The sequence below is a fragment of the Psammomys obesus genome, unplaced genomic scaffold (genome assembly GCF_907164565.1).
Source record: "Psammomys obesus unplaced genomic scaffold, mPsaObe1.curated_primary_1811, whole genome shotgun sequence".
In the NCBI taxonomy this organism is placed as follows: domain Eukaryota; kingdom Metazoa; phylum Chordata; class Mammalia; order Rodentia; family Muridae; genus Psammomys; species Psammomys obesus.
In genome coordinates, this window is record NW_026596162.1 from 15,699,597 (window position 1) to 15,727,577 (window position 27,981).

A 27,981-nucleotide genomic window follows, 5' to 3' on the forward strand; every position below is an offset into this window, starting at 1 on the left:
TGCAGCTGGAGGTAAGGGTACTTGTGGGTGGCTGGGAGTGAACACTGGAACATTCAGTCCTTTGCCAGTGCAGCAAGGGCTCATAGCCACTGAGCTACCTTGCCAAGCCTGAGGTCAAAGCTCTTCACGAAACAGTCACAAACCTTGTTTAACACACTGAAAGGATCATCCACCCTGAGCACCACACTGAATCAGGACAGGGCTTCAGCATCTATCAAGCCGTGGAGAAGTGGAACTAAGCACAAATAAACACGCATGCATAAACTGCTCTGACTATGGTGCTCTGACTATGAGTAGCTGGTTGAAATGTCTGCCTGATTTTCCCACAGTGATGGGCTGTAACGTGGAATTGTAAATTGATGTAATCCTTTTTCTTCCTGAAATCGTTTTGATAGGACTCTTTTTCATCCCAGGAACAGCAATGACACTAGAACAGTTAGTGACTACCTAAAGGGTATGAGAAGCACACATTGGGGATAGTACACAGCCTTAACCATGAAGGAAATCCTGTCACTGCCACAGCATGGCTGAGTTTTGCTGGGTGATGGCACGTGGCACATAGTCACATGAAGACCTTGGAAAACATGTCATAATTCCATGTGTGTGATTAGCCAAGTTAGTCAAATACCTGGGACAAATAGTCAAATGCTTGTGGGGGGGCGCTGAGGCAGAGCAGGAGGAGGCTTCACCGGGACAGTTTGGGTTTTGTAAAACACTTCTAGAAGTCTACTGTACAGTAGCACAATAGATTGTCACAATTAACAAATAAAGCACAAGGTGGATGTGGTGGCTTACACGCCCATGATTTCAGAACTCAGCCTGGGCTACATGTCTCAAACAAACAAACAACAAAAACAAAAAACAAATCAAAACAAAAAAACCCCAGACTAAACAAGTAAAAAACCATGAGAAAGAAGTGTATATTTCAGGGCTGAGGGCTGGCTCAGTTGGTAAAGTGTTTGTGTACAAGCGTGAGGGCCCGAGTTCAGCCATGTGCAGTGCGCTTGCAATCCCAGAGTGGGGGAGGCTGAGACAGGAGGGTCCCCAGGGCTTGCTAGCTAGACAGCCCAGCCTATCGGGTGAGCCCCAGGGTTATGAGAGCCTTGTTTTCAAAGACAAACAAACAAAAAAAACCCCACAGTTCAATGAAACAGAGGACAATAGACAATGATGGCGACCTCTGGTCTCTGCATGTGTAGGCACCCACATGCATGTAGACCTGCTCACATACATACATACAGATGAACACATACACACTCAATACATACATACATAACACATATATATGTACATACATGCATACATTCACACATATGTACACACAAGTACTTACAAACACGCATATATTATATATTTGCTTCAGTGTCAACTTTGAGGGCTGGCCCGCCTTTCGGTTCCTTTCTTTTTTTCATTTCATGTATGTATACATTCGGAATTGAAACACAGAACACAAGTAAATGTCACCTTCAGGATTATGTAAGCATGTTGGCTTGCCGTCCACAGTCAGAAATGAGCAAGAGAGTGTTGTCTTCCATCGTCCCCCGTTTCCCTGGTGTAAGAACGTTAGATAGATATGGAAGCTTCACTTTGGCAGGAGCTTGTGGCCATCTCATTAAACTTCTCTGTCAATCAAGGAATGTTTTCCCATCCGTTTCTGATAATCGTGCATCTTCTATTACATTGCTTCATGAGAAACTAATTGCTTTTTGGAACTAGTTTAAAAGATTTAATTTCAATGTTGATATTCATCATTTGCCTAGCTAATGCAAAGCCCTCATTCTAATTCTAATTCCACCTTTGCAATGGCCTCCAGCAAGGTTAATTCCATTTAGCTATGTTAATACTTCCAGAGTCTGCAGGCTGACTCTGTTCCCCACCCCCAGCTGTTGCTTTTCTTCTGGGTCTGTGTTTGCACCCCTACACATTTTTATTTTATTTTGTTTTGTTTTGTTTCCCCACAGAATAAGCTCTCATCATGTAGCATCAATTTTGACAATACTGTCCTAACCTTGCCTTCATTTTCAACACAGAGAAGAGCAGCTTCTGGTTTTTATTTGGTGCCTCTAGCATACAAGTGGGTTAGAAGTGTTAGTCATTGCTTTTCCAAGTATTTGTTTTACTTGTGTGTGTGTTCTAGAAGCCAGATGATGCTATCACATCCCCTGGAGCTAGTTACAGAGGGTTGTGAGCCACCAAACATGGTTGCTAGGGAGTGAACTCGGGTCTTTTTATAAGAGCAGAAAGTACTCTTAACTGCTGAGCCATGTGAGTTCAACCACAGAGCTGGGGGAACGGCTCAGCTCTTGTAGATCTGCAAGACTGAGGTCTGGAGCTTGGGTTCCCAGAACCCACATAAATCCTGAATGAATAAAATGGCCCATCTGTAAGTCCAGCGTGCAGGAGGAGGAGACAGGAATTCTGTGGTGAGCTGGCAAATCACACTAGTTCTATCAGCTAGCTCCAGGTTCCATTGAGAGGCCACACCTTACTATGTAAGTGAGGAGACTTAATACCAACCTCAAGCTTTCACAAACACACCCTTACGAGTGCACACTCACACACAATGTGCATCTCCCACACATGTGAACATGACAGTCCACATGCTTGCATACAGACAAGTGAATTTTAAAAGTTCCAGGAGATGATTTTGCACTGGTGTGCTTGAATACATCCCCCTGCTCAGGATTTCAAAGCTTGAGATGCCCAGGGAAGGGCAGAGCTCACTAACTCCAGTTTTTTGCCTACCTCTGGGGAAGCCCTGGCGTCAGGCAGATGTGTGCCAGGCTTTTGAGAACAGTGTGAGGCCCTTGTAGTCAATGTGTCCAACTTTGCTGAACTAGTTTGAGCCCAATACAATGTAAACACATCAAACATCTTTACACACACAATACGATATCCAGGTGATATGTTTTGATAGTTTACTGATGCCCCAGCCATGACTTAGAAGCTAGACTGTGTTGTGAGATGGACTCATTAGTCATGATCAGTGGGTTTCTGCTTCAGCCCCCTGAGGAATCCAGTGGCCAGTGACATAGCTCATGAATTCCCCCACCACCTGTGACAATAAATCAGTTTATACCCAACCCCCATCACAAAGAGACAGGAAAAAAATGTGCAGTAAATCACTGGTGTCATTGCACTAAGTATTAAAAATGTCTATGGATATATGATGAATACAGAAAAAAAAAACATTTGAAAATTAATTACTTTTTGCAATGGCATCATTAGTTATTTTTGTTACAAATTTTTTCTTAAATCTTTTTGTACCTTTGTATCTACTGGGTGATCAATTATGCCGAGACACTATTAAAGCCACAGCAAGAATGAGACTAAATGTCCTTGCCTGGTAACCTTGGCAAAGTTCTTCTTCTTAGAAATTGCCCAAGGATTACGTGAATTGCACACACTGTTCGCACATACAGCCGTGTCCCAGTCTCCTTCCAGGCTCCAAATTCCTGCTTGCTTTCTTCACTTCCCAGGCAACTACTCTCCTGATGATGGTTTTGTAAAATGTAATTTTAATATAAAGGGTTCTATAAGTCTGAAACAAATTTTGTTCTATTTAACAGGATGATAGTGGTCATCACAACAGAAAAGTAACCAATATATCTAGTGACGAACACCGGTTGCTTCTAATATTTCCAGTGTACTATAATAAATATAATCATATGTATTATATAATGTAATCATGTATATAATATATAATCATATATATATTAGCCTGGCATTACACACATCATAATGCTTGCTTGCAAGAGGTTTTTTTTTTTTTTTTAATTAAGAATATATTCAGGAACTGAATTCTCTAATCACTGCGGGATATACAAACACTGAATTTCTCAGTATGCTGTTTAGTTTTGATAGGCTCTGCAGACAGTGATATGGGGATTGCAACCTCTGTACTTCCTGGCCCCCCTGAGCTGAGAAGCACTGGTCCAGCATGTCCTCCACTGTGACATTGTGTCTCACCTCAGGGAAAAAGGCAATAAGGACCCTGCAACTAGGAACCAAAGCCAACCTTTCTTTCTTTTAAGTTGATTTCCTTAGGCGTTTTGTTACAATGACGGAAAACTCATCAACACGTAGTGTAATTGTATTTTTTTTTCCATGAAGTTGATTATAGCGGGCAATATTTCTCAACACCATGTTTAAGCAGTTCTGACCTCTAAGCCTCAGTCTAGTGAAATTGGGAATCAGCCTGGAATGACACGTATGGCCAGGCTGAGAAAGTGCAGAGATCAGTTTATAAACCGCATGCATGGCCCTTCCTGCCTTTTCCATCACTGAGTAAACAGGAGGTACCATCTCACCCCTCCTCCAGGTCTCCTTGTCCCCTCTGTTGCCTTCTGCTTGTCCTTCTCTCAAAGAAAACCTTCGAGGGTTCATCTCTGTGTGTTGCATCCTGTTTATTGTAAGTTTATCAGAAAGAAGGACCTTCTTGGCTGTCAGCAACTTTCTACTGTAAACTTGTAGTTGGGGTGGTGGGTGGACATAGCACAATGGGGTTTGGTCCAGTCTGGGAACAGCTAAACTAGAAGGTTGTACCAGAGGTCTGTGTCTTCTGTTCATTTGTAGTGAGGCCTAAGCTGGCTCGAGGTACCTTTGAAAATGAACCATCAGAGTTTACTTCTCACGTCAGTGGTGTCACTGGACTAACCTAGAGTGCTCTTTCTCTACCACTCTTGGTCACCAAGAATGGTGTCATCATACTTTATTATATACTATGTGGCTTGTGTTCTCAGGATTTTGTTTACAGTAATTCTGTCTTTGTTGATGAGTGAAGGAGGTATCTGGCTTTGTCTCACAGTTATATTAATCTAATTGAGAGAACCAGGCCTGACCCCCACCCCCACCCCAAAAGTCACCAGCCCCAGGAACTAGACCATAGGTCACCAATTCCAGGAAGAAGGCAATGGAGTCCCTACCCAAGGAATAGCCTGGAGAAAACCACAAGAATGGGAAGGTATCTTATCTCAGGGTGGCGCATCTGTGTTGGAACATTCATGGCATGGAAATACCTAACATTTCCTGAGGTCTATATATATAGCTCGCTCAATGTTAGTTATGTTAGTTAGCCAATCACTTTATAACAAGCTTGCCCTTGCTGAATGTCACCCAATTGTGTAACTGCTGGTCTGTAATTTCCCAGACCTCGCTATAAACCAATAAAAACCCTCCTCCCTCTGAGCTTGACACTCTACACTCAAGAACTGCTGCATCAGCAGCAGTGTGGGCCTGAGCTTGAGATAAGCACCCCTACTGTGCTTGCATTGGAATCTGCTCCTTGGTGGTGTTTGGCATCTGGGAGACTTGGGCATAACATCATGAAGGGAACAGGTGAGTCATTTCTCTTCACTCTCTGGAGAAGGTCATATAAACTGTAACAATCTTGCTGGTCAGAACTAGGGAGAACTCGGATACACAACCATATGACTCCAGTGTTCTCTGTCAAAGCTTTGAATAGTCTTAGGGCTATTTCTGAAACATTGTCTATGTTAGATTAGATAAGATATAGACTGGAATCCCCTTCCTCATTTAATCTAAAGCTTCAAACCCAACATCGTTACTAATATCATTGTGTTGGGCTATTTCTTTCTTTCCTTTTGTCACTACCAGAGACTGAACTTGTGACCATTTGCATTCCGGTCAAGAAATCTATCATTGAGCTACTCTACCTCCCCCCAACACTCGTTACACTATTACTAAAGAATAATTTCTATGGACTTCTTTCTCCTCCTACTCCCTTTTTTTACCCATAATTTATTTGTGTTTTCTATTTACTTCTTAATCAACTTTGCAGAAACTTCTAGAAAGTTTTCAGATAACTGTTTACTCAAATACTCCATCTTTGTCTTGTCTGGGAGACTGGCCTCACTTTTGCTGTGCCCTACCTCCAGGAAGAACAAACATTCTTCCATGTGTCAATGTCTATCTCCAGCCTAGGAGATTCCTGTGGAGAAAGGAATGACATTCATGCACAATTGTATAAATTGACTTCAAGTTGGGTCTCCAAAGTAGAGTCTTAAAAATATATCAGCACTGGAAGGAAGCAGACAAGCATGGTTTGTGTTGGTTTGCGTTGCGTTCTTGCCAAGCCAGAGGCTTTTCTCCTAGCTCTCATTAGCTTTCACCCATGGGAAATGTCTCTGAGCCATCAGAGGACAATAAATTGTTCAAGTGATTACATCACTGTGCTACAAAACCACATCCTCCTAATACTATAGCATTTTCCAGATGACTGTTCTGTGCAATACAATAATATCTTCATATAAAAGTACTAAAGGAATACTTCATACTTTTTAAGAAGGACTATTTAAATCGTGTTTTTGTTTTTGTTTTGAGCCAGATCACTCTTCCTCTACTGGACCAACATTCTCTGGCCAGAGAAGTCACTTGGCCAATAAGTTTGTCTACTTATGTGAGCCAGGAAAGCAGTAAAGGTGGAGAGTCATTGAGACTGTTCATTCTGCAAGTAGATCGTTTGTGCATGCTTTTAGGCAACAGAGACAGTTTTCTTTGCACAATCTTAAAACACAGTCTGAATGTAAGATAAAAAATGTGAGAATATGGAAAAAATTTAATAAAATGGAGCAGAAAGAAGCAGTTGTCTTTCAGAGTATAGCTTCCTGCAGTGTCTTTCCACCCCTACCCCCACTGAGCTCCCTCTTCCTATGAAGAACTCGATAAGCTTCCATGACATTGCAATAGTGAGTCTGACTCCCTATCTTCCCAGTCCTTCTGTCTGCAGCCTGTGATTCTTCCACCCCCTTTTCTCTCTCTTCATTCACTCAGCCAACAGTTTGGCCCTGCACATTTCTACCTCTCTCCTGGGCCATCTTGTCATGTCCCGTATGCACCTCCTCTTAGGTGACTGTGTCTTATCATCCGGTGACTCAAAGTCAAAAATATTTCCATGAAATATTCACTGACATAAGCCACTGAATGACCCTTCAGCAAAATAGTAACCTTTTGCTGAACTCAGGGCACAGGTTACTTTTCTTACTGTGGCCTGTGAGTCCTGAGAGACCAAAGAATTGAAATTTAGATTTTTTGGGTATTGGTTTAAAGTTTAAAGCACAAGCATGAACAAAGGCTAGCCACGTGGAGACATGTTCAGCCACTTGCAGGGGAAGAACTGCATTCTTTTCCTGACCACTAGAGATACAGTTGCTAGGAAACTGGCCCATATGGCCAGGTCAGAACCATTTATGGTCTTGGTGCCTAAAGTAAACCAATCATTTCAAAAGTCAATTTCTCTAACCCAATCATGTAATGCAAGGCTTGTAAACCCCCTGCTTGTAGTTTTTCCCTTTAAAAACCTTGTTCCCCCAAACCGCAGGGCAACACTCTCCTCTTGACCAAGGACATTGCTGCGGCCCGAGCTCAAGCTTGTATTAAATAAACCCTCATGTATTTACAGCGGAGTCTATTCCTGGTGGTCTTTGGGGGGTTCTCATGAATGGGCATAACAGTCCTTATATTTTGATGTGAAGTGATTTCCTTTAAACTGAAACATTATTTCCAGGGCCTGTGGCTCGTGAGATTCAGGACATAAACAAAACCTCAACTGTTTTGGAAAGCTGAAAGTTAGAAGACTCAGCATAGACCTCCCAGTGTCATAGAGGTGATGAATAGCAGTTGGAGTCTCCAACCAGCCAGGCTGCCCACTAGAGATACTGGTCTGTTGAGCTGCCTCCTAGTTACAGTTATTCCAGCTCAGGCTTCCATGGACCATTACCTATACTAGGGAGGGGGTTTCAGTTATGTGTTTGTCCAGGAGTCATCCATATTCCAGTGACTCGTCACTCATACTGTTGTAAGTAACCCCACTAACCCATTAGTTCATGGAGTTGGACTTCGAGGCTATGGTTACTTTGGCCTGTCTTGACTTCCCTGTTCACAGTGAGTGGATTCCTGGTTGCCCCTGCATGCTCAGCCTGCTGCATACTGAGAGGACCAAGGCTGAACACTACCACCCCAAAGTCACCATTCCCAAGAACTAGGCCCTAGGTCACTAATTCTAGGAACAAGGCCATAAAATACCCTACCCAAGGAACAGCCTGAGGGTAAGCACAAGAATGGGAAGGTATCTTATCTCGGGGGGTGGGGGGGCATTTGTGCTGGGCAGCCCACCAATCCTGTAACATTCATGACACAGAAAATACTTAGCATTCCTGAGATCTACAGATCGCTTTCTCAGAGTTAGTTGTTAGCCAATCACTTCATAACAAGCTTGCTCTTGCTGAATGTTACCCAATCGTGTAACTGTTAAGATGGAAATTCCTGGTTCTTGCTCAGTCCCCATTAAAAATCCTGCCATGCAGCATGGGGCTCTCCTCTCTGATCCACTGCACTGGTGATGGTGGAGAGACCAAGCTTAAGCCCAAATAAAGCTCTTTGCTCCTGCATTTGTGGTCCTGCTCCTGGTAGTCTTTGGGGACTTTAAGACCTGGGTATAACAATACTATAAACAAAGCTTGTCTTGCTCAGGTAATTAATTCACACCCACTGCTTCTTGAGGAAGCCTTCTCTTTAGGCTCCTGCTCTAAGAAAGATGTCTCCTTTGAAGCCTCAGAGCACCTTCATGTCCTCAGCAAGATTTTCTCTCACTAATCTACCTATACCCCAGTTCCTCTAACACTGTGACCCTCCATCACAGTAACTTTCTCAGCTGGTAACTTTTTAAAAATTTTTAAAAATTATTTATCTATTTATTCACTTTACATCCTAGTCGTAGCCCACTCCCTCTTTTCCTCCTGGTTCCACCCTCCCTCCCTGTTCCCCCATCCCCCCATCCCCTACTCCTTGGAGAAGGGGAGCTCTCCCTACCCACCCACCCCAGTTCATCAGGTCACATCAGGACTGAGTGCATCCTCTTCCCCTGTGGCTTGGTGAGGCAGCCCCACCAGGGAAAAGTGATCAAAAGGCAAGCAACAGAGTCCATGTCAGAGTGGGCCCCTACTCCCCTTATTAGAGAACCCATATGAAGACCAAGCTGCCAATCGGCTACATCTGTGTAGGGAGCCTAGGTCTAGTCCATGCATGGTCCTTGGATGGTGCTTCAGTCTTCACAGGCCCCAGCCCCCAAGCCCTGGTTTGGTGTCTCTGTTGGTCTTTTTGTGGAGCGCTGAGCTTGTCCCCTCTGAGTCCTTCTATCCTTCCTCCTACTCTTTCACAAGACTCCCTGCACTCCACCTAAATTTTGGCTGTGAGGCTCTGCATCTGTTTCTATCAGCTGCTGGGTAGAGCTGCGCAGAGGACAGCTATGCTAGAATCCAGTCTGCAAGCATAACAGAGTATCCTTAATAGTGTCAGGGATTGGCTGTCTCTGATGGGGTGGGTCTCTGGTTGGGCCAGGCACTGATTGGACATTTCCTTAAATCCCTGCTTTATTTTTGTCCCTGCACATCTTGTAGTCAGGGAAAATTTTGGATCGAAGTTTTTGTTGGTGGGTTAGTGTTTTCCTCCCTCCACTAGGAGTCATGTCTAGTTAGAGGGTGGACTCTTCAGTCTCCATGACCCGTGCTACTGGGACCCTCAGCTAGAGTCACCCTCAAATCCCCCCAGGAGCCTCCCCTGTTGTAAGTCTCCAGCTTGTTACAGATGCCCCCACACAAGGTCTCTCTTCTCTCTACCACCCTCTGTCCTCCCACCTTGCTCTCTCCAGGTCTGATATCAACCCTCATTACTCTCTGTGTTCTCTCTTTTACCCTGTTCCCTCTCTTCAAGCAAGGAAATCATGAAATTTGCAGGCAAATGGATGGAGCTAGAAAAGATCATCCTGAGTGAGGTAACCCAGACCCAGAAAGACACACAATGTATGTACTCACTTATAAGTGGATTTTAGCTGTATAACACAGGACAAACATATTATAATTCACAGACCCAAAGAAGATAAGTAACAAGGACCCAAGGGAGGATGCTTAAATCTCACTCAGAAAGGGAAATAGAATAGACATCTGGTAACTTTTTTATTCTTTTCACTTACATTTCCCCCCTGGGGCTAGAGAGATGGCTCAGAGGTTAAGAGCACTGGTTGGTCTTAACAGGACCTGAGCTCAATTCCCAGCACCTATATTGTTTTAATTGTTCTCTTGAAGAGACACTACCATGAGCATGACAACTCTTATAAAAATAATTTAATTAGGGCTTGCTTACACTTTCTGAGGTTTAGCCCATTGTCACCATGATGAGGGACATGAGAACACACAGGTAGACATGACACAGAAGCAGCAGCTGAGGGGTCTACACTCAGAGTCACAGGTAGCAAGAAGAGAGAGCCTCTGGGCCCTGCTTTTGAAACTGCAAAGCCCACCTCAGTGACTCATTTTCTCCAGTAATGCCACACCCCAACCCCTCTCAAGTAGTGCCACTCCCTGATGACTAAGCATTCATGTATATGAGCCTAAGGGTACCATTTTTTTTAAATTTTGGTAATTATTCTCTTAAACAATGCATCCTGACTGCAGTTTCCCCTCCTCCCAGTGTTCCCCACCTCCTCTCTTCCCCTGACCCCTTCCTTCTCCATTTCCCTTCAGAAAAAAGCAGGCCTCCCAGGGATGTCAAACAAATACGGAACCACAAGTTACAATAAGATTAAGCACAAACCCTAATATCAAGGTTGAATGAGTCAACCCAGTAGGAGGAATAGGATCCTAAGAGCAAGCAAAAGAGTCAGAGATGTCCCCACTCATTGTTATGAGTCCCACAAAGGGGGGGGCATTCTTATTCAACCTCCACACATATGGTGGCTCATAATTGTCTGTAACTCCAGTCCCCTGGGATCTGACAGCCTCTTCTGGCGTTAGGCATGGAGTTGGTTCACGGACATACCTACAAAAAAAAAATACCCATATACACAAAACAAAAAGAGATACACCCCATTACAAAGTTAAGATAGCATGGACGTTGCCTATTGCTTGATCTTCTTAGGATTCCTGGATACATCTGAATGGTAGTTGATGCACTGCTTTCATAGTAAATGGATTACAAACAGCTCAAGCCAATCCCTATTCTTAATATCCTGTCTTTCTGTAGCTTTGACTGTAGTTTCAGTGTAACAGTTGACAGAACCCTGGTTCTTCTAAACTGGAGTTGTTCCTTGCTTTCCCATATCCTGCTCATGTTTGACTTGCTCAAGTCAAACCAAAACTCCAAAGCAGTCCGCCACCACTCCCACTTCATGCAGTAGTGGTGACTGAGCCCAGGGTTTCCTATTCGCTGAGCAAGCATCCTGCCAACTGAGCCACATCTCCAGTCCCTATTCCCTCCATGCAGTGACCTTGTCACCCCACAGCTGCACAAGCGAGGCTGCCCAGGCTCTGCTCTGTCTCAGACTGGCAGGGAGGTGCCTACTGGGGACCACCTGCACAGCTGTGTCAATCCTCAGGCCCCGGGCATTGCAGGATGCAGCATGTAGAGTCTCCCTACATTCCATAGGACAATTCTGAACCAAACACACTAGGTAAACTCACTATTCACTGTCTCATGGAGCTCCATGTGCCTCTGAGCTCCTTGCCAGATGAGGCAGGTCATGGGCCAGTGAGGAAAGGCTTTGTGCTCTGGCACTGGTGCTTCGCTGACGTCAGAGGCCAGCATAGCCTACAGGGCAGACGTCTGGGACACACTGTGGAGCCAGGAGTGTTGAACAGCTTCTCATCCCCAGGCTGCTTGTAGCGCAGCTGAAGAGATGAAGCACAAATCTCAGAAGCAGCAGGTTCTCTTTCTGATGGAGACAGTTATACCCAGAATTCTCATTGGGAAAGATTCAACCCCACCCCCTTCTACCCCTCAAGTGGTTGCTGCAGACTTCGATCATCTACAGGATTTTGAAAAGTAGACATCAAAAAATTTAAAAATTGGACCAGTGTGGGTAATAAAAAATCAAAACATAGCTGTGTTCTGACAAGCACTGGGCAGTCTGGCTCACGCGTGGGCTGCATGACTCAGTGCTAATCAAAAGTTCCATCTCAGGATGAAATTATTACTACAGAGATAGCTGGGAAATGAAGACTGGGCAGAGAAAGCACCTTGGAATTGCATGTGTGAAGGAAGCCCTTCTCAGCAAAGACTTACTCCTACACAGTGTGTAGTACTTACTGGCAATAAAGGCAGGTTCAGATAGATAACCCCGCCCTTCCTCAACAAGCAAAATGGCTAGCAGCTGGTAGAAATGGGTAAAAATCATTTTTCTTTGATCTTGTTCCCTCCAGGACTAGAGAAATGCAATTTAAACTCCCACGAGGGCAGGAGGGTTCCCACTTTATGCATTTGAAAAAAAGAAGAACTTTATTTTCTATGTCTGGAGGATTCTGTTTTGTTTTGTTTTGCTTTGGTTTTTTTCTCAACTGCTGCTTAAAAAATATAGACCAGTTAATTACTGTGTCTGGACTCTAGGCCTGACATTGAAGATGGTGATGGCCCACGCAGAAAGGGCCCAGAGGACTGCTCCCAGCTCTCTTCTGGTCTTCGGGTGGTCACTTGTAACTGTGGAAGTCTAGAAAGGTAGTGTGATCTGTCCAGCCCTGAGCATCCTTCTTAGAAAGTGGATTTAAACACAGCTCCTTCACGGGTCACTCCTGAACTGGCAACTGTAAGCAAGGGTGCAGTAAAACCACCTGACAGGAACACTCCCTGGGTAGAAAGACAAGCTTATTGGGGGGATTCTCAACTTCCATGGCTGTCTCTCAGGGGCAGAGAAAACAGGAAACTGGCAGAAAAACCTCACCAGTTTTTGAAGAGAAAGGTTGCAATGCAAGAGCCTGTAAGCTGGAACAGCCTGAAAGATAGACTAGTGAGGACAGGTTTGCTGGTCAGAAGAGCCTGAGAAACGTGAGGAGTGGGGCTACTAGTGTGGGGATCTGATGTGCATTACAGTGTTGATGGAGAACTGGTACCCAATTTCTGGAGGTAGCCCGCTGTAGGAGCAGGTGACAGCCTCGCCCGGGAGAGAGAGGAGTGAAAAGGCTTTCTTTGATCCTGTTTCCTCCAGGGCTAGAAAAGCAATTTAGCTAGAGGCTTCGTATTCTGTGCATTTGAAAAAAAAAAAAAACAAAAAAAAAACCTTTATTTTCTATATCTGAAAGCTACTGATTTTTTTTGTTGTTGTTCATAAGTACTGCTAGAAAAATATAGACTAGATAATTACTGTGTCCAGGTTCAGGTCCTGATGGCTGTCTGACAAACAGAAACTCACTTCCCGAGTTCCTGAGGAATGCTTATTTTAGGCTTTTGTTTATTCCCTAGCCATCCATCTGTTTACCTGGTCAGAGTCCAGCTTGCACTGAGCCCAGGCTGTCATTTTGGGGGTTGGGCACCACGTCAGAACTAACAGGAAGACGATGCTGTGGCCAAGCCCGATGACCCAAGCGAAATCCCCAGGACCCACACGGAAGGAGAGAACGGACTCCTGCAAGCTGTCCTCTGGCCTCTGCATATATACCATGACATGAGTACATACATAAATGTAAAACACAAAACCAAAGGGAAGTGCGCTGGTTTGAATAGTCACGGCCCCCATGGACTCTCGCGTTTGAACGCTTGGCCCATAGGGAGTGGCACTATTAGAAGGCCTGTCCTTGCTGGAGGAAGTGTGTCACTGTGGAGGTGGGGCTAGGAAGTTATAATAGCTAAGCTCAGTCACACAGTCTCATGCTGCCTGTGGCTCAAGATGCAGAACTCTCAGCTCCTCCTCCAGCACCGCATCTGCCCGCATGCCACCATGCTGCCCACTATGACGACAATGCACTGAACCACTGAAACTGTAAGCCAGCCCCAATTGAATGATTTCCTTATTAAGTGTTGCCTTGGTTATGGTCTCTTCACTACATTGGAAATGCTAATAAGGACAGGAAGTAAAGCACATTTGGGCAAACCTGCATGTTCCAAGTGGGTTGGCTTTTGGCATGCCACCTAGACTCTGCGGGACTGTTGTCTAGAGCGTCCTTCCTAGCGTGACTTTCCCTAGGGCATGCTTCAGGGAGTGTTGCCTGATGGACAGCAGAGAGCAGTGGGGAATGGTGCCCTGTGTAGCCTGCACACATCCCGGGAATCACTCAAACACGAGTCTAGGTGATGGGGTGAAGGAACTTTGGGAAATTCACTTATCACTTCCCTAAAAAATGGCCCAAAGTGCCATGGTCCTGAGTGGGCCTGCCTTGATCAGTGGAAAGTTTATAAATTAACAGAAAGCTTGGATTTCTCCAATTAAAGAACCGTGAAGTGTTCAGCTGACCTTTCCTTCTGTAGTCTCCTACCATGTTTGTCTGTGGCCATAATTGCTGCTTGGGTTAAGTGAGTTTAATTCCTGTAGCAATTGTGTTGGCACAGCACAGTCCTTCCCATTTCTCTCGTATGTGCCCACAAATACTCAAGTAGCATACATTGCCTCTTCATTGTGAGCTGGCGTGCACCCACCCCTCTGTTTCCTGAACTGTGAACCAGAAGAAGACTTTTCTCTTAAGTTGCTCTTATGGGATTTTTTTTTTTAACCACAGTGGTAGGACTTGCTTTATGTGACTGGCAGGTCCACAGCAAGTTCCCACGTCCTTTGTCCGGTAGGAAAAGCAGAGATGACTCTCATTTGCAGACTGGGGACTCTTGAAGCCTGGGAACACAAACAGTCACCGGCACAAAAACTCCAAGAAGAACTTGTTTGTATTCAAAATATAAGACGCAGGGAATCCTGGTGGTATGGACTGATTTTCCTGAATGGAGGGATGACCTGGAAGAGGGGGCTGGCACTTTTACTAACCCAGTAAAAAGAAAGCCATAGACCAGTGCACTTGACATTGTCTGCCTGATGGAATCTGGACTCACAGCAGGGAAGGGCTTAGTTTGGCTTTAACTGAGGTGGGAAGACAAATTCTAATGGGCTGCAGCATCATCCATGGGCCAGAACCCTGGGCTGGCTAATAAAGAGAACACCAGCTGAGCACCGGCATCCATTGTGCTCTGCCTCCTGCTACATACGGATGGTGAGAAGCCACCTGGCACTCTGCCACCATGCCTCCCTGGCCATAGTAAATTGTGCAAGGCCTCAGATGAGGACTCAGGAGTTCACAAAAATGAACTGTAGGGGGAGCAGTAAGAAGTTTAACAGAGGAGTTAGTAACACCACAGACAGACAGACAGACAGACAATAGCAGAGGCTTTGAGGAGAGTAAAAGCCCGGCATCAGAGACTGACACCACAGAGAGAGGTCTGAAGAGAGGAATGAGGGCCTCCACAGCAGAGCCAGGCTCCCTTCTTATCTTTGATTCTGAGACAGGATTCAGGGAGGTATAGGGAGCAAGCAGTGAGGCCAGAAACACCTTCTCGGATGTAAACTCACATTCCCAGGTTAAAAATCATGGTTGCTGGAAATCTGTTGGCAGGAGAATCATAGGCACTGCCTCAGCAGGGGCCTGGAGATACCTGTGAGAGGGAAGGCCGGCACTAATGACTTTGCAGCAGCAGGGCTGGACTATAGTGTCAAACACACCATGACCAAGGCAACTCTTATCAAAGAAAGCATTTAACTGGGGGTTCACTTACAGTTTCCGAGGCTTAGTCCCTTATTATCAGGGTGGGAACACGGTGGCATGTAAGCAGGCCCTGGAACAGTAGCTGAAGCTACATCCTGATCTATGGGCAGAAAGAGAAGAGAGAGCCTGGGCCTGGCACGGGCTTTTGAAAAGTTAAAACCCACCCCCAGTGACATACTTCCTCCAACAAGGCCACACCTCCTAATCCTTCTAATCCTCTCCAATAGTGCCACTCCCTGGCGTGCTAACATTTGATCCCATGGGGACCATTCTGACTCAAATCACAGTAGCTAGTAAAAGTCATAAAGTGGTCCAAGAAAATTTTGGTTTTCACACCCCATGTCTTCCCAGTCAGCCAAGAATCATCTTCATTTCAGACTTGGCTTCTCTAGAGGGCTGTAGCCACAACCATCAGCACATTCAAGAGAAATTCAGGAAGGATGGGAAAAAAACTGTTCCTGAACCAATTCCCAGGTCCTCGGGGCTTTGAGACATGTTGGTGGCTCTTCCTACTGGCTTTGCACCATCTTGTCTTGCCAACCCAGGCTTTCATCCCTCCTGTCCTTTTGCTGTCTCAAGGATTTCTGAAGCAATCTCCTTGGCTGTGCCTCTTCCTCGAGGGTTTTATTTTGATTAAATACTCATAATTAAAACCAAATTTGATGAACCAGAACCACAGCATTTAGTTGGCTTTTTCTCAATTGCTTTGCTTGCTTAATTTAACAAAAATCAGAGAATGGAAAAGAGAATGATTTCCAATTCATTAAAGGAAGGCTGAAAAATATACTCATTTTCTGGGTACAAGAAGCAAGTGCTTTACTCTTAATTTTCTTTGTGTGGTTACCTTTGAAGTTGTTTTAAAATAACTTTAATGTGTAGAATAATCAGTTTAGAATGTGAGAGAATGGGTGTGGGTATTTTAAATAAAGAACTATTTTTTTCAATGTTGCTGTGCTCTATAGTATAATATTTTATGGGTTTTTTTACAAGTAAAAATAGTGATAATTTCAAAATTCCTAATTTTTACACTTATTTCTTAAACTGTGTATGTGCAACATTAAAAAGTAGAATTCTGTAAGTTTATAGATTAAAAGCCTCTAATTTTTAAGGAACGAAGTAAGATCTAGAATGTTATCCAAGAATCAAAATTTATTTTTTACTTGTCAAAGATAGATTACATTGAAAAAAATCTAATTTTTCTAGCACAGACAGTGAAGGGGTGGGGGAGAAGGAGGAAAGAAACACAGAGAAATAAGAAATGAAGAGGAGTAGTTGTCAATCAACTAACAATTTCCTTGTCCAGTTATGCCAATGTTATTGAAGGGAGAACAAAGAAATGGTGTGAATAGCTCCACATTCACAAAATTAGTGACTTGAATAGCTATTTCTAATGAAAGCAAGTCAGCTCATAAAATGAGCAACACTGTGTGAATGGTCCTTGTTTATTAAGGGAATCGAGCTAGCTCTTATGGGTTTGCACATGGCACATGTATGGAAGAGCACCGTCAACCTTGGGGGTCGGTCCCCCCTTTCTCCTGGTTGGGCACACCCATCTCATTTGTTTCTATGGTACAAAGGCTGGGTGGCTCAGCAGCTTTCAGGGAGACTCTCCTTTCTAACTCAGTGCGGGGTCGCTGCGATTCTAGTCAGTTATACCTTGTGTCTGGCTTCGTCTGGGTCTGGAGAATCTCAACCTGGAGATTCCAGCTTGCATGAAAAGTGATTCAGCCACTGAGCCAACTCTTCAGACCCTGTCGGGACAGTAATTTTCGATATTTAAAAAGGAAAAGAAAACTCTCAGCCCAGACAGGTGCACTGCTGAGGCCTTCCATACAGTTAAGGAGTAAGCAACACTAATTCTCTATAATCTCTTTCAGGAAACAGAAGCTCGAGTCATGCTTGCTGATTCATTCAATTAGTTTACCATTACCCTGATATCAAACTCAGATAAATATGCAACATTAAAGGAAAACTGACACATGGAATGAACGTAGACACAAACATCCCCTATAAAGTATTAGCAAATCAAATCCAACCTCTAGGCTATTCATCACGTTGTAGGTGGATTAACTGAAGGTGGCTAAGTTTCTTTCATCAGTGTGTCACCCAGTTGTTCTCACCCTGGGAGGCTCTTACCCCTTTGGGGCTTGTGAACCAGATGTCCTGCAGATCAGGTATTCAGCCATCGTATACTATGATCCACAGCAGTAGCAAAATTACAGTTATGAAGTAGCAGCGGAATAATTGTAGGGTAGGAGGTCACCACAACAATATGAGGGACTGTGTTCAAGGGTCTCAGCGTTAGGAAGGTGAGAGCCACTGATAAAAGCAATTCTTTTGGTCTGGACAGATGGCTCAGGAGCAAGGAGCATGTGTGTCCCTTTCAGAAGACAGGGACATGTTTCCCAGCATCCATTAGATGACTCACAACTGGCTCAAAGACCAGCTCTAGGGGATCTGATTCCCTCTTCTGGATCCCATGGGCAGTACATGTGTGCACGCACCCACACACTCACACACACACCCACCCACCCACCCCCACACACACCCCCACACACAAATACAAAGACAATAAGGGACTGAGGAGATGGCTCAGAAGCTAAAAGCCTTTGCAATAGACCTGTCTTCAGTTCCCAGCACCCTGTGGTGACTCATACCCATTTGTAAATCTGATTACAGTGGCTCAGAAGACTTGGTCTCAGAGGCCATCAAGCATGGTTGTGCCATATACATAATGTAGGCATACACACACACACACACACACACACACACACACATACACACACACACACTCAAATAAAAATCAATAAATCTTTGAAAAATAAAGTAAAACAAAACAATTCCAAAATTAATCATTTCATCTACTGTATCAATGGACCCAGAAAAGTTCTTTGTAATAACTGGTGCAGAAAAGAATTTTGACAAAACTAAACATGGCTCCATGGCAAAAATCTCTCAATCAGCTGGGATGAGCCATTAATAACGCTCACAAATATCTTAAAGACAACATCATAGTTAATGAGAAACTAGGTGCTTTCTCCCAAAGACTTTTGGCAGACAAGCATCCTTTTTCCCCACTCATACTCCGTCTCCCATTAGAAGACTAAGTAGCAAGGCAGCATGAGGCATGGAAAGTAGACGAATTCTCCACAGACGGCAAACTCGTGTGTTGGCCATTGCAAGGATTTAGCAGAAAGATTTGTGGAGCTGATAAGTGATTGTTCATCTACACCAACAATGAAGACCTGAAACTAACGTTTATAAGAATGTATTGTTGACTGTGTTATTACATGCCAAAATTTAAATACTTTTGGCAAGATAGGTAAGGAGCTGTATATAGCAAATAGAAAGTTTTTGTGGCTCAAGTGAAAATAAGTCTAAAGCAACAGAAAGATAATGAATAAATAATTAGGTGGATTAAGTGAGATGTTTAGGTCATAAGGGCCAAGTCTTTGTGAATGGATCAATGATGGTGTGGGAAAGACAAGATTCTCTCTCCTGACAAACACGCTGATTATTTTCTCCAGATGATGGAACAATGATGCCATCTTCAAACGTGATGTTAAACCCTTGATGCTATGCCTTGGTGTTGGGCCGTCCAGTTTCCAGGAAACAAACTTCTGCTCCTCAAAATCACCCTGTCTCAGGTGTGCTGTCACAGTAGCACAACGGGACAGAGAAAGCACTCTGAGCCAGCGCTGGGCTCAGCTCCCCACCCCCTCACACACTCCACACTGAGCAGCACCGGTGCCGAGTGTCCAGTCTTTCTTCTATGTGATGTGGGAGGTGGAGCAACAGCATGAGCAGAGACCAAAGGCCAACAGTGGTAAACCACAGTCAGAACTACAGCCACGTGGTCAAGCAACTGTCATCATGTCCTCAGGACTTTTTTTTTTTTTTTTTAATGGAAATGATCAGTACACTGAATTAGAGAACTTTTGAAGAATCAGAACAGGGATCATGGCCATGAAACATAACACTTACACATTTGAGATAACTTGACAGATAAATGGATTTTAACTCTTACCTCAGCTACAGTCGTGAGGTTATTTGAATAATTTTGCATTTCATAATTGTTAATAAATGAATTTAAAATGGTGCTCTGGGGCCATTACAATGGCTTACTGGCTGAGGGCACTTGTCTTGACTCCTGATGACCGGAGGCTTCCATCCCTGGAACCACTTGTCTGGAATCACTTGTCTGAAGGATTGAACTGTGTCCTGCAAGCTGTCCTCTAATCTCCACACATATGTCATGGCGTGTGTGTGCACATGCATAAAGTCATGTGCACACAGAAACACAAAAAATGCACACAGGTGAAAATAAGAACTGTGTTATGAAAGTGAGTTTCTGCAAGCGACTTCTGTGTAATTATTAATGTTGGCATGACAGCATAATATTGATTATATAATATTTATGATAGTAAATAGAATTATAACATTGGGACCAGTTCCCCTGGATAGATGCCAGGGTCGTTTGTTCTTACACACCATTTCATATAGGTCATACAACACCAAAGGGAAGTGCTACGCACTGGTTGAGGAATTCCCCCAGAATGAGGATTTGTTTGTAGACAGTTTTTCACAGGTGGTCATGGAAGCATTTGTGCAGAAGGAAAGGGGAAAAGCTCAGCCCTAGATGCACTGATGTCCTGAGGAACTGGTCTCAAATCCTGGGCCTTTTTTTTTTTCTTTCAATTTTTTTTAACTTTTATTAGTTACACTTTAATCCCCATAAATCCCTTCCTCCTCCCCTCCTAGTCCCACCTTTCCTCCCCCTTCTTCACACACGCCCCTCCCCAAGTTCGATGATAGGGGAGGTCCCCCTCTCCTTTCTTAAAGACCATTCGAAGAAGGAGGTTAACATGCATCTGTCTGCTGAGACTCAGTTCCTGTGATCGGAAGGTGTTTCCAGGCAGTTATGCCCTCCCAAGGAAAAGGTGTGTCCTGAGAACCTAAGCCACACTTTCCTTGGTAACCTCTGCTGAGGTGAACAACTTTGGTTAATCCAATTTTAATTGGGAATACCAACGATCAATCACATAGTATACCATAACTCTGTCATTTCCCTCTCACATTCATTTTTGCTTGCTGGCATACTTGGTATGTATCCATAGGTTACACGGTCACTCTAAAGGCTCGAGGGGTCACAGCACACTCTAGCTTCAGAAGAAGGATAGCAGAAATGTAAACAGAGCCTGCAGTGATGCCATAAGAACAGAAGTCAATCTTCAGGGCATCTGGAAAAGCAGGCTGTCTCTGAGATCAGAGCTACAAACTTGAGTCTAGCTGTAGAGGTAAGAGGAAAAAAGGTCCGGATGAAGGACCAGGCAAATAGAGGGACAGAAAGTTCTATAAGAGAAATACAGCCAGATAGAAGTTGATTAGGCCATGTCAAAGGCAGAGACTAAGCCCTAGGGACAGTCAAGAGTTCTCTGTAATTTTGCTACTGGGAGGTTTTTTTTTTTTTTTCCTTTTTTCCTGGATTGCTGGTTTTGATTTATGTCTCTGAATTGACAAGGTGGAGATCCACTGATTCCTGGGCCTCAGTCCAGCCATCTAGTCTAGCCAAATAACTGAGGCCTTGATACAGATGAGAGACCCTGTCTCAAGAAACAAAGTGAGTGTGTCTGAGGAACAAGGACCATGTCTGGGTCTGTGGCCCTACCAAAGCCAGGGTCTGTGCTGCTGTCTGTTTCCCATTTGCCATAAAAGGCCATCCAGACGTCCCTGGTCTGGGCTGTCTCCTGAGGCCATGTTGATGTTTGAGCTGACTCGCCCCTTTGTCTGCCACCACACTCAGCAGAGCTGGGAAATCTAGCCCTGCCTCTAAGCTTCAACCAGGAGAGCTGGCCCTTCCCCCTACCTGGGCAGCATGGAAGAGCTGTATTTGATGGTGTGAGGATGGGAGAGATGACCCTACTCCTCAGCTGTGGCATTCAGGAGAGCTGTCCCTATCCTTCATTCCTCATCAGCCTGTGGTGGTATGGTGTGGGAGAGAGTCCCTCCCACACCTGTGGCAGTCAGGTGAGCTGGCCTGGAGGGCATGAGAGCAGGAGAGCTGGCCCTGTCCTTCGCCTGTTGCAGCAATTGGGAGAGCACTCCAAGCAGTGCGGTAGAGCTGGCCCTGATGACATGGGTGCAAGAGTGAAGGCCCTGAGGGTGTGAGTGTGAGGTGGCCCTACTGGCCCAGACACAGGAGAGCTGGCAGGATGAGCAACTCAGCTTCTACTCAGGGGTCTGAGTTGTCCCACCCCAACATCTACCCCATCTATGAACTTTTGGAATGTGTGAAGGGGCAAGTCCTGGAGATCCAAAGCTGCAGGATCTCCATGACACGGGACAATAACAGATTACCCAAGTGTAGTCCTGGTGAGGACCCAGTATTGATAATGTAGCAGGCCTTGAACCAGACCAATGACTCATTGCAATGAACATTTGCAAGTTAAGCTGTTTGGGCAGAAGAGTATATTCTGTGACACACCTTGAAACACCATAGCTTCCATGATGAGATTTTTATTTGTTTTATTTTTTTTTATTTTATTCTTAATTTTTTTTTCTTTTGGGGGTAGGTTGCAAGGGTGGAGGGCAGATACGAAAGGATGGTTGATGAGTGGGATTGGGGTGCATGATGTGAAATTCACAAAGAATCAATAAAAAGTTTTGGCTTAGAGTCAGAATCCCTTTCTCTTTGCCTCTGACTAGAATCAAAGATCCATGCTTTCTGCAACATCTAACATAAACATAGACCTGCACACACTCCACCTGTTCCAGAAGGAAGTGCAAAGTGTACGTGGCCCACAAAACCCAGGGAAGCCACAGCAAACACACACAGCACCATGCACCCCAGCACCTTGGGTCCTGTTTCCAAGGATGCTTTGATGCGGTGCTGTGGCCTGTCCTTTCCCAGGAGTGGGGAAGCCTGCTAAGCCTGGAACGAGTGAGGCACAGGATCCACTCTCTGTTAGAAGAATCCTCATGCCATTGCTGAGCAACTGCAAGGTGTCCTAACCCTAACCCTAACCCTAACCCTAACCTTAACCCTAACCCTAACCCTAACTCTAATCCTAACCAACCTCCTTATGTAGGCATTTCGAGTCAGAGCTCTTTTATTTCAGCATGGAAAAGCACAGCTCTGTTGATGGGAGACTCAGAGTCCTGTGTCCATTTTATCTGAGCCAGACACAGGGAGGCAAGCTGCCCTGTCCCAGCCCTGTGTTTCCACAAACACTGAGAGAACTGAGCGAATAGAGCACTGGTTGGAGACACACTCATTTGAAGCACAGCCTTGCTTAGGACGGAAGCACAGGTGGCTTCCAGGCTAAGCAGAGGCGCTTTGAAACAATGATGTCATAAACCGAACACAGCTGTGCTTGTGGGGCCACATCTCTCGTAACTGGGAAAGCACAATTTTGACTAAACATCCACTCCAAGTTAACCCAGGGTTGTCAGTGGAGTCCCCAAGCTGGCTCTGTCCTGACAATGGCGACACCCAACACAGTGTCACAGTGTCCTCTAGGGTCGTGCTGTCACCTCCATAGGCTCTGTGCTGTGCTCCACCTGTAACTTCCTGTCTTTCTAAACCCTTCACCCTACATTAACTACCAATGGCAATTTTTCCATCAGTATCTCCATAAGAAGGTCTTAGCACATCCCTCAAAAGAAAAGACCTGATGCTAAGACACATATTATTTTTCTTGTGTGTGAGTGTGCCTGTGTTCTGTGAATAAATGGTTTTCCTTTCCTTTGTATTATTCAGTTTCATCTCTTGTGGTTTGAATAAGTATCCCACATAGGTGCATAGATTTGAACGCTTGGTCATCAGTGAGTTAACTTGGAGTGGGTATTTAGCACTTGGAAGGTAGAGGCAGATAGATTTCTGAGTTAAAGTCCAGCCTGATATACAGACTGAGTTCCAAGACAGCCAAGCTTAGACATTGAAGGAAACTGTAATAAGAAGAAAGCTGATGCAGATATGATTGAATGAAGACGCCACCAACCAGCTACACCAACCAGCAGAAATTGGTAGCTTTGGCCATGTGCTTCTGGATTTAGAGTCAAGGATAGAAGAAAGGGGTTACAGAAACTCCCTCTGTGACTACAGAAAGTTGCTGAAACCAGATGTGTGTCAGGGGTGTCCATGCCTGGAGGCCCTGACAGGCCTTTGCATACAGCTGTTAAGGTGAAGCCTGGATTGCCCTGGAAACACCAAGATGTTGGAGATGACAGATCTGTGGAATATGTGCTGAAGAAAGCTGTACAGTGGGGGTGGAACTAGGGAGAGAGAGAGAGACAGAGACAGAGACAGACACAGAGACACAGAGACAGAGTCAGAAAGACAGAGAACTGTATGTTTCAGTCAACAAAGCTGAAGGGAGTTGGAGGTCTGAAGACGGCTTTGAATCAGACAGGGAGATGCAGAGAATGGAGTTTGTCAGCTGATTTTTGATCTTGCTTTGGTTTGGGATTTTCACAGGATGCTCCCTTTTCTCCCTTTTGAAATGGTGTAACCTTGTATGTTGGAAGTACGTGATCTGCTACTGTGTTTGGATTTTACTGGAGGCTGTAAGCTAAGAAACTGCCATGAGTCTCAGAAGAGACTTTGAACTTTGGACTTTTAAACAGATTTGATACTGTGACAGAGTATGGAGACTTCCGAAGTTGGACTGAATGCATTTTTGCATTCTGAGGTGGCTATAAGCCTATGGGTACAAGGAGTGAAATGTGGTGGCTTCAATGAAAATAGCTCCAACAGGCTCATAGAATTGACTGTTTGACCACCAGGGAGTAGCACTATTAGGAGTTGTGGCCCTGTTGGCATAAGTGTGGTCTTGTTGGAGGAAGTGTGTCATAGGAGTGAGCTTTAGGTTTCAAATGCTCAAGCCAGGCCCAGTGTCTCTCTCTTCCTACTACCTGCTGATCTGGGTGTAGAGACGTCAGCTAGCACAGAAACACTACATCTATCCTCATGCTGCCATGCTTCTCACCATGATGAAAAAGGACTAAACCTCTGAAGCAGAAGCTGGCACCAGTGTTTTCTGTTGTAAGTGTTGCTGCGGCCATGATGTCTCTCCACAGTAACAGAACACTGACTGAGATGCCACCTGTTGCATGTTGTGTTTTGACTTTCAACTTGGCTCCATGGTGGTCAGTGAGGTCATGGTTTTGGCTTTACAACTTTATTTAGAAATAAACTTAAACTTACATAAATGAAAGAGTTACACACAGCTCTCTATAACTTTTTACAAAAATCATGAGCATGCTTCACATATGTCTATACACAGAAACACAAACAGTATTTCAAGTTACTGGAGTTTATGGCTAGAGCTAATTCCAGAATCTATTCTTTTTAATATTTCATGTTTTTTGAGATTAGCATATAGTTACATCATTTTCCCTTTTCATCTCTTCCCTTCAAATCCTCCCATATATTCATCCTTAGTACCTTTCAAATTCATGGCCTGTTTCTTTCATTAATTGCTATTATATACAAATATGTGTATGTAGATATATATTTAGTCCTAAAGTTATAAATACAACCTTCTCAGTCTGAATTTGTTATTTACATGCATATTCAGGGCATTTGGATTGGATAACCAATTGGTATACATTTGAGGCATATTGACTGTATGACATCTGTCTTTTAAAATCTTTCAGACTGGCTGGGTGGTGGTGGCTTTACTCCCACACATGCATACGAGCACAACACATATATGTGCACACACATGCACAAACACTCACACACCTCTCTCTCACACACACTACTGAGGAGTCATAGAGAGTTTAAAAGTGTTTTACACGATGGTGAATCTTTGAATCCAACAAGTTTGCGCTGCAGCCCAACCTGGAGTCAGATCTTGCAGACCGTCCACAGGTGTTATGTGGCATTGTGTGTTCTCTGCCCACTGGGGAAGTTTACATGTGCCCATGACATTGCGCTTGCCTGTTTGCTGTTGGTAATATGATGCTTACCAGCTGCTTCAAAGAGGTATTTGTTCATTTATTCTGTTTGCTAAACATCCATTAGCAGTTCTTTCGGCTTCTTTTAACTACTAGAAACTATGTAGCCAGAGACAACTGTCGGTTGCTTCTCTGTTGCTGTCATGTAATACCATAATCGATATAACTTATAGGAGAAAGAGTTTATTTGTGTTTTATTTTCCAGTAGATGAAAGTCTATGATGGCAGAGCAGAGGCTGCTGGCTCACAGCTTGAACCGCAGAGATGGGGAGAGCCAACTGAATATGACCTGCGTCTTTAAATTAGCAAAGCCTGTGTCCAGTAACATACTTCCTCCAACAAAGCCCACAGCTCCTAATCTTCCCCAAACAGTGCCACCAGCTGGGAACCCAGTATTCAAATGCTGAGGCTGATGGGGAGGAGGGGAATATCCTTAGTCAGAGGTACAGGGCTTCTTCTGTTGGCTTTCCAATAAGCATGATCCCCTCAATTTCAGTGAACACTGACAGCCTCATAGGGTGGCAGTGATTCAGCTTCCTGGAATAAGCAGTTACCAGGCTGTGCTGTCTGGGTGGTGCTGGACAGATAGTCCTGTTTGTCTGTCCATCCAGGAGTACATTCATTCCCCAGTCTCTAGATGAAGTAAAAACCTGCTTGTGAAATGGAATCTTTCAGGGTAAGAAAACAAAACGAAAAATCCCAACATCTGTTTTACACAACGTGAGGGGAGGCAGAGTAGGGTACAGCTTGACAGGATGAAACCATCTCCTGGGCAAAGCTCACACTCAAGGAAAGCAAGGAAGTGATGACGCAAGAGCATCAGCCCGGGGCCTCTTCTTTAGGCCAAGAAGAGACAGGCATCTCTGGAGCCAGCAGTTATTATTCTATTAATACATTAAGAAGACGTGCCTGGGTACACAATCAGCAAGCGGAGCCTCCATGTCTAAAGCCAGGCTGTCTGGCTTCAGCCCCTGCCATCAATTCTGAAATGCAAATGGAGTCCAGACTTCATTAGAGCCTCCAGCACAACAGCAAATGCCACCCCCCCTCCCCATGTAGTTGTCCTTAGAAGCCAAGTCACACTGATAACACTGCTGGGAAGAGTTCTGTGTCCACCAAACTGCAGTTCAGATCATGAGCCCTTGTGGTCTGGTTCATTATGAGGTACATGTTGCAGGAATTTAACACAGAAAAGGAACTTTTTCTTTTTGTCCCGGAAATACACTTTATGCTCAGGGAGGCAATCAAATGCTTGTGCACTCTCCCTCGCCCCTCTCCTTCATTGATGTAGCCAATCGTTTGTTGCCGGGCATCGGCCTCCATAACTCACTTCCTCTCGTATGAACATCTTGCCACATAGCTGTGCATGCATCTATATGGTTGGCACCCTTAAATAACTTAAATAACACCGATCACACTTAAATAACTCTGAAATGGCCAGTTACATAAAACTTGTTTTTAAATATGAATATTTGGGACGAAACTGTAGGAAAACATCTCCAGGAACTGGAAAGGCACAAGCGACATTCACTTTGCCTCCTCACTGCTCCTCTGTAGGCAGGCAGGCAGGCAGCAGCTTGTTTGAGAGCTTCCTAAGGTGTAGACCTTGAGTGTCTGGAAGCTTCCTCACATGCCCCCCCTACACACACACAGGAGAGCTTGAGCAAACAGAGCGATGAAGCACTGGTATACGGAGGAGCCAGGCTAGATATTACCTAGCATGACCGGATTCATACTGGATTTGACATCCATTCTCAGATGTGGAGTTGATGCAAACAATTACATTCCCATTGAAGACAGTTTTTTTTTTTTCAGGGTGTGTGTGTGTGTGTGTGTGTGTGTGTCTGCCATGTGTACTCAGGTGCCTGTGATGGTCACACAGGCTGCTGGATCCCTTGGAGGTGGAGTTACAGAATTTTTGAGGCATCCTTTCCGATACTGGAAACCAAACTTTAGCCCTCTGAAGAGACAAGTAACCACTAAGCCGTATTTCCTCTAAGCTTTATTTCCATTTTTAGCACACTCTAGTCTGAATTATTGGCTTTCGGAGGGGTAGAGGAAGAGGAGCTACAGCAGGCGTGGAGTTCTGCCAATGTCTCTGAGTGCTGCCTGTGCTTAGGGAGAACCGTGGTACCCAGCTGAGCTCAGGTGGCATCCTTAGAGATGCTGTACTCACCACACTGAAAGGCCACAGGTGAGGGCAGAAGCTGGGTGGTGTCACTGGCCTTCACAGCCTCATGGAACTGTAAGAGTAAGTTGGACAGGGCCACGTGGTAGAGCAGAGAGGGCCTATCAAGAAAGAATGTTTCCAAGTAACAAGGTGGGTCAGGGCTGTGAGAAAAACTTAGAAGGCTGTGGCCTAGACATGGCTCAGTGGCATCTTGGTTACTTTTTTTATGCCTGTGATGAGACACCATGTCCAAGGCAACTTATAGAAGAAAGAGTTAATTGGGACTTTCAGTTTTGGAGGGTGAGACCATGACCACCATGCCGGGGA

The 27,981-nt window shown here is 44.6% G+C and overlaps 1 long non-coding RNA gene across 1 annotated transcript; it reads left to right on the top strand.

Moving 5' to 3' along the window:
• Positions 1-13,670: 13,670 nt before the first annotated feature.
• Positions 13,671-19,550, top strand: LOC129667561 (uncharacterized). Its single transcript, XR_008718760.1, has 2 exons — positions 13,671-13,762; positions 19,052-19,550. It is a non-coding gene; the product is annotated as an uncharacterized LOC129667561 (long non-coding RNA).
• Positions 19,551-27,981: the final 8,431 nt, after the last annotated feature.